General features: G+C 46.8%; 1 long non-coding RNA gene across 1 annotated transcript in view; it reads left to right on the top strand.

The window, feature by feature from the left end:
* The first annotated feature begins 280 nt into the window (after positions 1–280).
* Positions 281–15,057, top strand: part of LOC147011116 (uncharacterized) — a 173,531-nt gene continuing 158,754 nt past the window's right edge. The window contains exon 1 of the long non-coding RNA XR_015052499.1: positions 281–515. This is a non-coding gene — a long non-coding RNA (uncharacterized LOC147011116). The remainder of the gene's footprint in view (positions 516–15,057) is intronic.

The following is a 15,057-nucleotide window of genomic DNA, read 5'->3' as shown; positions in this document are numbered from 1 at the left end:
GGGGACTGACATGGCAAAATGTCTGGTCCGAGGCCACCTCGGGGAATCTTGTGTGTGGTTCTTTGGCCCCACCTGCCCCAAGGGCTATAAAGCTGTGCTTGGCATGCTGATTCTCTCTCTCTCTCTCTCTCTCTCTCTCTCTCTCTCTCTCTCTCTCTCTCTCTCTCTCTCTCTCTCTCTCTTTCTCTCTCTCTCTCTCTCTCTCTCTCTCTCTCTCTGTCGTCACCCCAAGCTACCTTGGTCCGAGTTTCTGCTTTCTGCTTTCTCTCTGTTCTTGCTCTGAGCAAACTTGGTCCTGGTTGCCGCACTGTCTTTCATATTTTGCCTCGAGCTATCAGGGTCCTGATCGTAGAATGAACTCATTCTTGCTTTGGCTGGTTCGTCGCACTCGTTTCCTCCCTGGTCCTGGACACATTGGTTCGTGCTCCCGCCGGAGCTGGTGGACCCTCGGTGGTGGAAAGCAGTGTCAGGGCCATTTCCGAGAAGGGAACCAAGTTGGGGAGGGTGACGGTGACGTACGTACCACTTCCAATTTGTCTCCCCGTGTGTGTGTGTGTGTGTGTGTGTGTGTGTGTGTGTGTGTGTGTGTGTGTGTGTCTGTGTGGGTGTGTGTGTGTGTGTGGTCTGATGGGTACCCTGTTTTGTTAGCCAATAGGTAAGGCACAAGTTAAGTCTGCAACTTGTACATTTGTTTTCCCTTTTTAAAATACACATCTTGATGACACTCGTTTTTATTGCGTTTCAACGCTTTTCCTGCCCTGGTTTCCCTTTGATGCCATTAAAGCTCTTAAGTTCCCCTCCCCCTTTCCTGTACCCCTCAATACTCATTGTAAATACATTATTTTTGTTATATTTCCAATCTGGCCATGGTTGTCCTTTCTTCCATTGGTTCAGCAATGTCCATATGTAGATTAGCCTGGAGGTTATAATTCCCCTCCACCCAAAATGACAAAATGACAAAAATTAAGCCTGGTGTTGGCGCAGTGGTTAGGGCAGTTGCTTGGGACCCAAAAGGTCCTGAGTTCAAGCCCCGTTGGGACACTGAAGTAATATATGTATATATATATATATATATATATATATATATATATATATGTATATATATATATATATATATATATATATATATATATATATATATATATATATATATATATGTATATATATATATATATATATATATATATAAACCAAGTCGAAAACACCAGGGGGTTGACTCAGCCTGCCATCCTTCCGAGGTCGGCGAAATGAGCACCAGTTGTACTGGGCCCGGTGTATGCCCCGGCTAGAATAGGTGTACCATATCCCTGTGTGTCGTAAGAGGCGACCAGGGTTGCGTCAGGAAGGGCATCCGGCGTAAAAACCTATGCCAAATCATTATGCGGACAACAAAACGAATTTCCATACCAGATCGGTCAAGGCCCGGGTTACCAACGACCGCCACCGGTACCGGTGGTCAGCAGGGTACCAGTGGAAATTGTGCTACTGCTGGGCGAAGGAGGAGAAGGAGACGGGGAAGGCGAGACGGGGAAGGCGAGTCCGGAGGCAGTGGGAGAGGGGGAAGGGTAGAAGTGTGGAGGTGAGAGTTGGAACTCTGAATGTTGGGACGATGACTGGCAAAGGGCGAGAGTTGGCTGATATGATGGAGAGAAGAAAGCTGGACATACTGTGTGTACAAGAGACCAAGTGGATGGGGAGTAAGGCTAGGAGCATTGGAAGTGGTTTCAAACTGTTCTACCATGGTGTGGATGGGAGGAGAAATGGTGTCGGGATAATCCTGAAGGAAGATCATGTCAAGAGGGTATTGGAGGTGAGGAGGGTGTCTGACCGAGTGATGAGTGTGAAGTTGGAAATTGAAGGGGTGATGATGAATGTCATCAGTGCATATGCACCGCATATGGGGTGTGAGATGGAGTATAAAGAAGATTTCTGGAGTGAGTTAGATGAAGTGGTGGAGAGTGTATCCAAGGATGAAAGAGTGGTGATTGGAGCAGATTTCAATGGGCATGTTGGGGAAGGGAATAAAGAGGATGAGGAGGTGATGGGGAGGTACGGTCTCAACAAGAGAAATGTGGAAGGGCAAATGGTGGTAGAGTTTGCAAAAAGAATGGAAATGGCAGTGGTAAATACGTATTTCAAGAAGAAGGAGGAACACAGGGTGGCATACAAGAGTGGAGGAAAGTGCACACAGGTGGATTACATCTTAAGTAGGAGATGCAACCTGAAAGAGATTAGTGACTGTAAGGTGGTGGCAGGGGAGAGTGTAGCTCGACAGCATCGATTGGTGGTCTGTAGGATGACTTTAGAGGTGAGGTTGAGGAAGAGAGTGAGGGCTGAACCAAGGACCAGATGGTGGAAGCTGAAGGAGGAAGACTGTTGCGTGAAATTTAGGGAGGAGGTGAGACAGGCGTTGGATGGTGGCAAATATGGGTGGGATGATTGGTCAACGACAGCAGAAGTTGTGAGGGAGATAGCTAGGAAGGTACTTGGTGTGACATCTGGACAGAGGAAGGAAGATAAGGAGACTTGGTGGTGGAATGAGGAAGTACAGGAAAGTATAAGGAAGAAGGGGTTGGCGAAAAAGAAGTGGGATAGTCAGAGAGATGAAGAAAGTAGGTAGGAGTACAAGGAGTGGCGGCGAAAGTCAAAAAGAGAGGTGGCAAAGGCCAAGGAAAAGGCATATGACGAGCTGTATGAGAAGTTGGATACAAAAGAAGGGGAAAAGGATTTATACCGATTGGCAAGACAGAGGGACTGAGCTGGAAAGGATGTGCTGCAGGTTAGGGTGATAAAGGACGCAAATGGGAATGTGCTGACGAGCGAGGAGAGTGTGTTGAGAAGGTGGATGGAGTACTTCGAGGAGCTGATGAATGAAGAAAATGAGAGAGAGAGAAGGTTGGAAGAGGTGGAGATAGTGAATCTGGAAGTGGGGTGGATCAGTAAGGATGAAGTGAGGACTGCTATGAAGAAGATGAAAAGTGGAAAGGCGTTTGGCCCAGATGACATACCAGTGGAGGCATGGAAGTGCTTAGGAGAGATGGCAGTGGGGTTTGTTAACCAGATTGTTTAATAAAGTCTTGGAAAGTGAGAGGATGCCGGAGGAGTGGAGATTAAGTGTACTGGTTCCAATTTTCAAGAATAAGGGTGATGTGCAGAGCTGTGGAAATTACAGAGGGATAAAGTTGTTCAGCCACATCATGAAGTTGTGGGAAAGAGTAGTGGAAGCTCGGTTGAGAAGAGAGGTGACGATCTGTGAGCAGCAATATGGGTTTATGCCAGGAAAGAGCACCACTGATGCAATGTTTGCTTTGAGAATGTTGATGGAGAAGTATAGGGAAGGCCAGAAGGAGTTACATTGTGTGTTTGTGGATTTAGAGAAAGCTTATGATAGGGTGCCAAGAGAGGAGTTGTGGCATTGTATGAGGAAGTCGGGAGTGGTGGAGAAGTATGTGAGGATCGTGCAGGATATGTATGAGGACAGTGTGACAGCTGTGAGGTGTGCGGTAGGAATGACAGACCGGTTTAAGGTAAAAGTGGGATTGCACCAAGGATCGACTCTGAGCCCTTTCCTGTTTGCAATGGTGATGGACAGGTTGACGGACGAGATCAGACTGGAGTCCCCATGGACTATGATGTTCGCGGATGACATCATGATCTGTCGGGAGAGTGCGGAGCAGGCTGAGGCGAGCCTCGAGAGGTGGAGGTATGCACTGGAGAGAAGGGGAATGATAGTCAGTCGGAGTAAGACGGAGAACATGTGCGTAAATGAGAGGGAGGGTGGTGGTATGGTGCAGTTGCAAGGAGTTGAGGTGGGGAAGGTGGATTGGTTTAAATACTTGTAATCAACTGTCCAAAGTAACGGAGAGTGTGGAAGAGAAGTGAAAAAGAGAGTGCAGGCAGGATGGAGTGGGTGGAAAAGAGTTGCAGGAGTGATTTGTGACAGAAGGGTAGCTGCAAGAGTGAAGGGGAAAGTATATAAGACGGTAGTGAGACCAGCTATGTTGTATGGTTTGGATGTGATGGCACTAACAATAAGACAGGAAGCGGAGCTGGAGGTGGCAGAGTTAAAGATGCTGCGATTCTCGTTGGGAGTGACGAGGATGGATAGGATAAGAAATGAGTATATTAGAGGGACAGCGCAGGTAGGACGGTTTGGAGACAAAATGAGAGAGGCGAGATTGAGATGGTTTGGACATGTGCACAGGAGGGAAGCGGAGTATATCGGGAGAAGGTTGTTGAAGATGGAGCCGCCAGGCAGGAGGAGAAGAGGAAGGCCAAAGAAGAGGTTCATGGATACGGTGAGGGCGGACATGCGGGTGGTGAGAGTGTTAATGGAAGATGTGGAGGATAGAGCGAAACGGAGACGGTTGATCCGCTGTGGCGACCCCGAACGGGAGCAAGCTGAAAGAGGAAGAAGAAGAGTTATAATTCCCCAAGAATGGGCTCTCGTATTAGTCCGACTTTGTGCGAGCAGTAAGCTCGGCCACATTAATCATTATCTAATAAAGATAATAGCATAATTGCTGAGGGCGCAATTCCCAGATAAGCAGATCACGTATTTTTTTTTGTATACCTTGTCGAGGCTTGTATGAGAGCTAACACACAACGCACAGCAAGGGGGCATGAGACAAGAGGGATGGGAGTGGGAAGGACAAAACAGGGGGGAACAGAGACATTAGGAGATCTGTGGAAGGGAGAGGGATGGGGCGGGCAACACGGGGAATCCAAGATGGACATTACAGGGACTTTCAGGAAGGAAAGCAGGGAATTTGAAGGAGGTAGGCTTGGGGTGATTAACGGGGGTAGAAAAGATCGAGGATTTGGATGGGGGACGATAAGAGGTGGTGGTGAACAGCTGTTTTGAAGGCCTGGAGGGAAGAATGGGATTGAACAGATTGAGGGAGTTAATTCCAAAGGTGGGGAAAAAAGAGGAATGAAAGAGTGAAGGTGAGCAGTGATTCGTGATTTTGGTAGCTTTACCAGAAGGTGGTGGTTGGCGGACATTGAGTACCTTGCGGAAATATGGTGGGGCCAAATCACAGACAGAGCGGGGGGGGGGGTGAGGTTGGAGAGGAGACGATAGATGACAGAAAGACCACCGACCTGCCTGCGGTGAGAGAGTGAGAGGCCCAAAGACAGCCTCATCGTGGGAGATGCCAATGATCCGAAATGCCTTGGTTTCCACAGCCTAAAGCCGAGAAAGGTGAGAGGCAGGAGCACCAGCCTAGAGGGGAGAGCAGTACTCCATCAGGCTGTGGACGAAAGCTTTGTGTTTGGTCAGGAGCTCAAGTGGGCAGAGGAAGGACTTTGCATGATGGAGGATTCCCAGTTGGCGGCTGGCTTTGGAGGCCAGGTTGAAAATGTGGCTTTCCCAGGAAAGTTCATGGCAGATCGTGAGATCAAGAAGTTTGAAAGAAAGGACTTCTTACAGAAGATTGTTAAGAAAGTGGATGGGGAGAGGGAGGGGGTGGTTGCCAAATGGTCCTTTCAGAGAGACATAGTGAGAGTGTGAGATTTGCCCGGATTGAAAGACAAGTTCCACGTGTTGGAAAAGTTTATGATTTCACACAGATCTGCAATGAGCAAAGAAGCTGCTACTTGCCGGTCTGAGGAATTACAGATGGTAGTGCAGAGGGTGGAGTCATCAGCAAAGAGATAAAGAGGATTTTCCAGTGAGTCAGAGAGATCATTCATGAAAACCAGAAAAAGAACAGGGCCCACAACGCTGCCTTGAGGAACTCCAACTCAAGCCTGGACAGGAAGAGGGGATGAGAGAACTCCATTTAGGGCCACACGGTGACTGCAACAGGAGAGGAAGTCTGCGAGCCGTGATTGGAGATGGCCTTGGATACCATATGAAGAGAGTTTGGTGAGCATGACAGGGTGCCAGACCATGTCCAAAGCACTCGATATGTCTCGGGATATGGCTCTTATTTCATGTCTGGCATTGAGGACCTCCATCCATTGTTGGGAGAGCAGTAGAATCATATCCAGGGTAGAGTGATCTGGCCTGAAACCAAATTGATGATCGGAAATCAGGCCATTGGAGAAGAGGAAGGATTTAATGTCTGAAGCGATGAAGGATTCCATAACCATGCTGATGATTGGGAGAAGGCTGATTGGTCTGTAGTTGCAGGGATATATTTTTGCACCTTCTTTATGCAGAGCAGTAATGTTTGCTGATTTCCAAGCAGATGGCAGATGACCTTGAACAAATGAGAGGGTGAATAGAACAGATAGAGGGTGAGCAAGAGCAGAAGAGCAGGTTTTAGGACACGTGGGCTGATGCCGTTTGGACCGGTTGGAGAATCTTTGTCGACGTTTTACAGCAAGCACTCTACCTTGCCAGGAGAAAATAACAGAGTCCAGGGACAGTTGAGTGCGACTGTGTAAGGTGGGTACAGAAAGCGATAGGTTTCAGACACAGGATTTAGATGCAAACACTGAGTTTAGGCATTCAGCCTTTTCACATGCCGTATCAGCAGTGCAGCCATTTGAGGTAACGGAGGGGATGGAGGGTGAACATACACCAAAAACATATTTGATTAGACACCACCAGGATATTGAGGAGGGAGAGAGGTTTTAGAGTTCAGACTTGAGCTTAGAAAGATGTTCTTTTCTGGCTCTCCTGAGGGTAGATACACACTTGTTCCGAGTTTTATGGAAGGAACTGAGATTACCCTCAGTTGGGTTTGCTGTCCATGAGGCAAAGGAAAGTTGGTTCAGGACAACGACCTTGCCACAAGCTTCAGTGAACAATGGGCAGGAGGAAGGGTAGGATAACTGAAGACGAGAGGGGATAAATCTGTGCATGAGGTTGAGCAAGTTTTTTTGAAAGAATCCCCAAGATGAGTTGATGTTGGAGAAAGTGGTGATTGGAGACCAGTCTAGAAGTTTGATGGTTGCTTGGAGACCCTGCCAGTCGGCTTGAGTGAAATGCCAGACTCAACGGTGCTGAGATGGTTCTCTGATAACAGCCAGAGAGATGTCCACTTTGACAAGCATGTGGTCAGAACAACCGATTGGAGCGGAAAAAGAGCAGCAGATATTTCCAGAGAAATTTGCCAAAATCAGATCCAGAAGAGATAGAGTACTATTGGCTGAGATCCTGGTTGGGAAATTGACCGAATGAGTCAGTCCCAATGAGTCACAGAAACCTTTTGCTGAAGTGCCATGACAGGAGAGAGAGGTACTTACACCGAGCCATCTGGCATGATAATAATGGAAGTCACCACATATGAGGAAGAGAGAGTTCGGAGAGGAGGATAGAAGTTGTCCACTCCAGTTGGAGTCATCACTGTTTGGTGTACGGTACAGTACACATATAAACAGTAGGTTGGAGTGGAGTGAAAGCCAGAGGTATTTCTGGGGGTGTGGCAGAGTGAGGGCAGTGCATGGAGAGTGAGTAATAGTCTTTGATGAAGAGAGGAACTCCGCCACCAGGATGAGACTGAGGTCTCCTCTACCGGAGGAGGGATTAACCAGGGAGAGATACTTGGGAGTCAGAGATGTCTTGAGGGAGGAAAGTTTCTGTTAGGCAGATTATGTCTGGTTTGTCAGTGGCAACCTGTATGGAAAGATCTGAAAGGTTTGAGCGAAGGGCCTGGATATTTGAGGTCCACACTGTTAATGAAGAGGGAGGGGAGGAGGCTTTGGGTGCAGGGGTGGGGGGGGTGGAAGGGAAGGGTAGGACAAGGGAGGAGGGGGGGTGGTAAGGAGGGTTGTTGGAAGAGTGTGGGGGATTGCACAACGTTCTTTGGTAAACAGTGACAGACGGAGGACCCTAAGACTCGTTGTCAAGCCATTGGCATCCGTGGTCCTTTCGCAACCCGCCGTGACACAACGTTTTTTGTGTGCGACAGCCTGCGATTCCCAGTGAGTGCGGGGAGAACCAGGGATACTCCCACACTCTCGTAGTTCCCCCACGACCCTAGGTCTGCAACAATATGAAGTTCTTTCTCACCACTGAATAACTGAATGAATGAATGACTTGACTGATATTTAAGATTGATGCCTTCCGGGTGATGGAGAAAGCTTAAATTTTGCGTGCCGATGGCAATCGAAGCCGACACACCAGGAAAAATCACAGAACCATTGTAAAACATCCGTAAAGATGAACCCCACATATTCAAAAATTCTCCATTACACAAAGCCATGGAATAGGGCAATTATTGCAGGGGGGCTGTGTCATGTTCTGGTCCGTTTACCTGTCGTATTCAGGTTGAGGGGAATGAACGGGGATTAGGGACACAAGAAACAGCACAGTGGTAGATGGCAAGAAGTTATAGTACAGGGAAGAGTCCATATCGCCAAACAGACAAACAAAGATTTTATGGGGCTTTAAACAATAAATGGGATTTCTGTATGCCCTTCTAAAGCCGTGACTTTGGCGAAGGTTCCAGAATGCTGATATTATTCGCACATGCTGAGAAGCCATGGCAGAAAAACAATGCATGCCCTATGTGATGACGGCAGTCACAGCATTCGCCATTTCACACTGATGTTGCTGTTATCCAAATGTGTCAAGAGGGGCTGCCAGTTGCCCAACCCAATGCATTTAATTACATAATAACCCTTATAGGGAAGGCACAATTCTTAACGCACATGATGGAAATAACTATTCTAAGAGGCTACGTGCTGTGTGCATTTCAATTTCTGCATGCGGTTTATAAAACCGTTACAATATACACACTATATACAGTGCCTGTGTTGGAGTGGCGACCCATCCAGGATCGTGCCCAGTAGCCAAGGAGACTACTTAAGCAGCACCAACGCTCTGCACAGATTATGGTCCTCATGGTATGATGGATGGATATACAGTGCCTATTAAAAGTGTACACCCCCTTTTAAAATTTTCACCTTTTGTTGCCTTATAGCCTGTAATAAAATTGCATCAAGTCAGACTTTTCTACCGTTATTCAAACAGCTGAACCCACAACTTCCAAGTGAAAAACAAATTCGACAAATTTCAGAAAATTAATTAAAAATACAAAACTAGAATATCTTGGTTGGATAAGTGTCCATCCCCCTGAGTTAATACTTGGTGGAAGCCCCTTTGACAGCAATTAGAGCTGAGTCTGTTGGGATAGGTCTGTACCAACTTTGCACACCTTGATTGGGCACTGTTTGCCCATTCTTCTGCACAAAACTGTTCAAGCTCAATCAAGTTGCGTGGGGAGTGTTGATGGACAGCAATCTTCAAGATCTTCAAGTCATGTCACAGATTTTCAATTGGATTTAGATCGGGGCTCTGACTGGGCCATTCAAGGACATTTATCATTTTGTTCCTTAGCCACTCCAGTGTAGCTTTGGTTGTGTGTTTCGCGTGATTGTCATGCTGAAAGGTGAACTTCCATCCCAATTTCAGCTTTCTTGCAGAGGGCAGCATGTTTTCCTCCAGGATTTTTCAATATTTTGATCCATATTTTCTCACCTCCATGTTATTGTGTGTTCCTAGTTCGGTTTTGTTTCAAAAATCGTGCTATTTTGTGAGATTTCTTCGACCTTGTCTTACCGGGTGATTGAGGCTTACCCTTGAGGCTTGAGGCCGACCCTTGTTTCCCCTTGGTGTACGATCGTGTTTATTTGTTTTTTTTCCCCATCACCTTCAATTTCTATCTTCCCCACTTTCCTAACGTCCTCCATCCCTCCCACAAATCACTCCATTTCTTATCTTAAACAAACAAAAAATAAAAATAAAAAACGACCTTTCTCCTTGCACACTCACGAGTCTCGATTCTTCTTCTTCCTCTTCTTCATCATCCTCTTCTTCCTCTTCTTCATCCTTCTCTTCTTCTTCCTCGATTTTTTCAACAACACTTTCATGACCTAATCTGTTGAAAACTCTCTCAAACCTTAATAATAACAATAAAAACGATCGCTTATAATGCTTCATCTTCCTCTTTCACACATGTGGTATTCTTTACTGTATCATAATACACTACTCTTCTACTATTTAAACAGACTGCTCTCAATTCGACCTCTTCTTCATCCCTTGCCTAAAAAATCCAACTGTTTCAGCGTTTCTTCTCTCCATTCTCTGAATTGGCCTTGATTGCATCCATCAAGAAACGTGTTAAATCGCATCTCTGACCTAAAACTTAAAAAAACCCAAGTTTGCTATGAATGTTCGCTATCCATCAACCATTCTTTTTTTCCAACTTCAGTGCCAACTCACCCCTCTCACCCCTCACTCTCAAAGCAACCATCCCACTCTTCTCCCTCCAAGCCTCCCTCTCACCTCTCTCAAAAACTCCCCCTCACCTTTCTCCCACCATTCATCGCCCTCACTCACCCTTCTCAAAGTTCCCCCCTCTCATTCTCAAAGCTCCCTCCTTCCACTGCCCTCTCACCTCCATCTCTTCACTCCACCTCCTCAAATCCTCAACTGCCTTCTTTCCCCTCTCTTATCTCCCCTCTCCCCCAACACCACAGAGCCTTTTGTCCTCCTCATCCGGCCCCTCCCATAACTATTCTGCAATCCCCCACACTCTTTCAACATCTCTCCTACCCTCCCCCCCACCCCTGCACCCAAAGCTTCCTCCCCTCCCTCTTCATTAAAAGTGTGGACCTCAAATATCCAGAGCCTTCGCTCAAACCTTTCAGATCTTTCCATACAGGTTGCCACTGACAAACCAGACATAATCTGCCTAACAGAAACTTTTCTCCCCCAAGACGTGTCTGACTCTGAAGTATCTCTCCCTGGTAACTCCCTCCTCTGGAATGACAGACCTGAGCCTCGTCCTGGGGGAGGAGTTGCTCTCTTCATCAAAGACTCTATTCCTCACTCTCCATGCATTGCCCTCACTCCCCCACACCCCCAGAAATACCTCTGGATATGGCTTCCCCTCTACTCCCACCTCATGTTTATATGTGTACTGTACCGTCCACCAAACAGTGATGACTCCCTCTACACCTCACTATCTGAAAACATGTACCAACTTCTATCTTCTCATCCAAACTCTCTCTTCCTCATATGTGGCGACTTCAATTGTGATCATGCCAGTTGGCTCAGTGTGGGTACCTCTCTCACCTGTGATGGCACCTCAGCAAAAGCTTTCTACGACTCATTGGGACCGACTCAATTGGTCAACATCCCTACCCGGATCTCAACCAACGGTACTCCATCTCTTCTGGATCTGATTTTGTCAAATTTCGCTGACAATATCTGCTGCTCTTTTTCGGCTCCAATCGGTTCTTCTGACCACGTCCTTGTCAAAGTGGACATCTCGCTGGCTATTATCAGAGAACCACCTCACCGCCGTCGAGTCTGGCATTTCACTCAAGCCGACTGGCAGGGTCTCCAAGCAGCGATCAAGCTTATAGACTGGTCTCCTATCTCTACTTTCTCCAACATCAACTCATCCTGGGAATTCTTTCAAAGAAACTTGCTCTCCCTCATGCACAGATTTATCCCCTCTCGTCTTCAGTTGTCCTACCCTTCCTCCCGCCCTTGGCTCACTGAAGATTGTGGTGAGGGAGTTGTCCTGAAACAACTTGCCTTTGCCTCATGGAAAGCAAACCCAACTGAGGGCAATCTCAGTTCCTTCCATAAAGCTTCGAACAAGTGTGTATCTACCGTCAGGAGAGCCAGAAAACAACATCTTTCTAATCTCAAGTCTGAACTCTCAAACCTCTCCTTCTCCTCAAAATCCTGGTGGTGTCTGTTTCTGTTTCATATCTGTTTCTGGTGTATGTTCTCCCTCCATCCCTCCATTACCTCAAAAGGCCGCACTGCTGAAACCGCACGTGAAAAGGCTAAATGCCTAAACTCTGTGTTTGCAGCGAAATCGTGTGTCCAAAACCCATCATTTTCTCTTCCACCTTACCCAGTCGCACCCAACTGTCCCTGGACTCTGTGTCCTTTTCTCCTGACAAGGTGGAGAGCCTGCTGTCAAACCTCGACTCAGATTCTGCAACCGGTCCAGACGGCATCAGCCCACGTGTCCTAAAAACCTGCTCTTCTGCTCTTGCTCACCATCTCTCTCTTCTATTCACCCCCTGATTTACTCAAGGTCATCTGCCATCTGCTTGGAAATCAGCAAACATCACTGCCCTGCACAAAAAGGTGCAAAAACAGATCCCTGAACCAACAGACAATCAGCCTTCTCCCAATCATCAGCAAGGTTAGGGAATCCATTATCGCTTCAGACAATAAATCCTTCCTCTTCTCCAATGGCTTGATTTCCGATCATCAATTTGGTTTCAGACCAGGTCACTCTACACTGGATATGCTGCTTTGCTCTCCCAACAATGGATGGAGGTCCTCAATGCCGGACAGGAAATCCGAGCCGTATCCGTGGACACATCACGTGCTTTTGACACAGTCTGGCACCCTGCCCTGCTCACCAAGCTCTCTTGCTATGGTATCCAAGGCCATCTCCATTCATGGCTCGCAGACTTCCTCTCCCGTCACAGTCAATGTGTGTCCCTAAATGGAGTTCTTTCATCACCTCTTCCTGTCCAGGCTGGAGTTCCTCAAGGTAGCGTTCTGCACCCTGTTTTTTTTCTGGTTTTCATCAATGATCTCTCCGACTCTTTGGAAAATCCTCTATATCTCTTTGCTGATGACTCCACCCTCTGCTGTTCCATTGGTCATCCCTCAGACTGGCAAGCAGCAGCTTCTTCGCTCACTGCAGATCTGGATAAAATCACAATCTAGTCCAACACGTGGAACATATCTTTCAATCCGGACAAATCTCACACTCTCACATTGTCATTCCGAAGAACCGTTTAGAAATCCCCCCCATCCACTTTCTCAACAATCCTCTGGAAGACGTCCTTTCTTTCAAGCTACTGGGTCTCACTATCTGCCACGACCTTTCCTGGGAAAGTCACATTTCCAACCTCGCCTCCAAAGCCAGTCGCCAACTGGGAATCCTCCATCGTTCAAAGTCCTTCCTCGGCCCACCTGAGCTCCTGACCACTTATAAAGCTTTTGTCCGCAGCCTGATGGAGTACTGCTCTCCCTTCTGGGCTGGTGCTCCTGCCTCTCACCTTTCTCGGCTTCACATTGTAGAAACCAAGGCTTTTCGGATCATTGACATCTCCCGCAATGAGGCTGAGTCTTTGGGCCTCTCACTCAATCACCGCAGGTTGGTCGGTGGTCTTTCTGTCTTCTGCCGTCTCCTCTCCAGCCTCGCCCTCCTCCCCCCCGCTCTCTCTGCGATTTGTCCCCACCACATTTCCACAGGGCACTGAGGGTTCGCCAACAACCCCCTTCTGGTTAAACTACCAAAATCACGAATCACTGCTCACCTTCACTCTTTCATTCCCCTTTTTTCCTGCCTTTGGAATAAACTCCCTCACTCTATTCAATCCCATTCTTCCATCCAGGCCTTCAAAACAGCTGTTCACCACCATCCTTATCATCCCCATCCAAATCCTCAATATTTTCTACCCCCGATAATCCACCAAAGCCCACCTCCTTCAAATTCCCTGCTTTTCTTCCTTAAAGTCCTGTAATGTCCATCTTCTCTTCCCCGTGTTCCCCGTCCCATCCCTCTCCCTTCCACAGATCTCCTAATGTCTCTGTTCCCCACTGTTTGTCCTTCCCACTCCCGCCCCTCTTGTCTCATGCCCCCCCTTGCTGTGCGTTGTGTGTTAGCTCTCATACGAGCCTCGACAAGGTACAGAAAAAAAACAAACAAACAAAAAATCCGTTTTCCCTTCTATCCTGACAAGTGCCCCAGTCCCTGCTGATGAGAAAAATCCCCAAAACATGATGCTGCCACCACCATGCTTCACAGTAGAGATGGTGTTCTTTGGGTGATGTGTTGTGTTGAGTTTGCGCAAAAAGTAGCGTATTGCATTTCGGCCAAAAAGTTCCATCTTGGTTTTGTTTGACCTCAAAAAGTATTGCCACATGCCTTCAAAATCTCCAGATTGGATTTTTGCATACCTCAAATGGGACTCAAGGTGAGCTTTTTTGAGTAATGGCTTCCTTCTTGCCATCCTATCATACAGGTCACACTTGTGGAGTGCTTTGGCCATTGTTGTCACATGCACACAGTGACCAGACTTTGCCATAAAGGTCTGCAGCTCTTTCAAAGTTGCCGTTGGCCTCTTGGTGGCGTCTCTGATCAGTGTCATTCTTGCTTGGTCATCCAGTTTGGAGGGAGAGCCTGATCTCGGCAGGATCTTGGTGGTACCATACGCCATGCACTTCTTTATAATTGTTGTCTTGACTGTGCTCCAAGTGATATTCAAGGCCTTTGAAGTCTTTTTATACCCATCCCCTGATCTGTGCCTTTGCACAACTTCATCCCGGAGGTCTTTTGAAAGCTCCTTGGTTTCCATGGTTGAGTTTTTGCTGTGTAATTCACTAATCAGCAGAGGAAACCTACAGGAACAGTTGATGTTATTCTGAAATAATCAGAATTACTGCAGTTTAACAAAGGTAGAGGCCAATTAACTTGGTGTGTTATTTTGATGGTGATTGGTTACACCTTAGCTAATTTACAATTGCTATTATAAGGAGAGTGGACACATATCCGACCAAGATATTCTAGTTTTGTATTTTTAATTAATTTTCTGAAATTTGTCAAATTTGTTTTTCACTTGGAAGCTGTGGGTTACGGTGTTTAAATAAAGGTGGAAAAAGTCTGAGTTAATGCATTATAATTCCAGACTATAAGGCAACAAAAGCTAAATAATTTTGAAAGGAGATGTAGACTTTCTTTCGGCACTGTATATGTGCATTCCTCTTGAACTGAGGTAGGTTAGGATTGAGGGGAAATCAGGATGCAAGAGTTCCAAAGTGAGGCAGTACTGGGAAAGAAACAGGAAGAGGACCTCAGTGCCAGTCCTTGGGACAAATAAAATGAATGGATATGAAGAAGCTGCCAAACATGTGGAGCACCTGAAAGTACGCAACAAGTAACCCAAATAACCTGTGAAAGACCCTCAGATGACATTGCATGAAAATTTTTATAGAAAAGGCTGAAATAAGCAACAGAGCAGTGGACTGAGAGAGGTTCCAGGGTTGATGCCAACTCATGTCCAGATTGTCAGCATGTAGTTGCATTGGCAGCATGTTGCTGGATTCTGTCACTTAGG

The sequence above is a fragment of the Eptatretus burgeri genome, chromosome 16 (assembly GCF_056783735.1).
Source record: "Eptatretus burgeri isolate ZD-2024b chromosome 16, Ebu_testis_v1, whole genome shotgun sequence".
Classification (NCBI taxonomy): Eukaryota; Metazoa; Chordata; class Myxini; order Myxiniformes; family Myxinidae; genus Eptatretus; species Eptatretus burgeri.
Note: the sequence above shows the minus strand (reverse complement) of the source record. Positions and strands in the feature narration are given on the sequence as shown.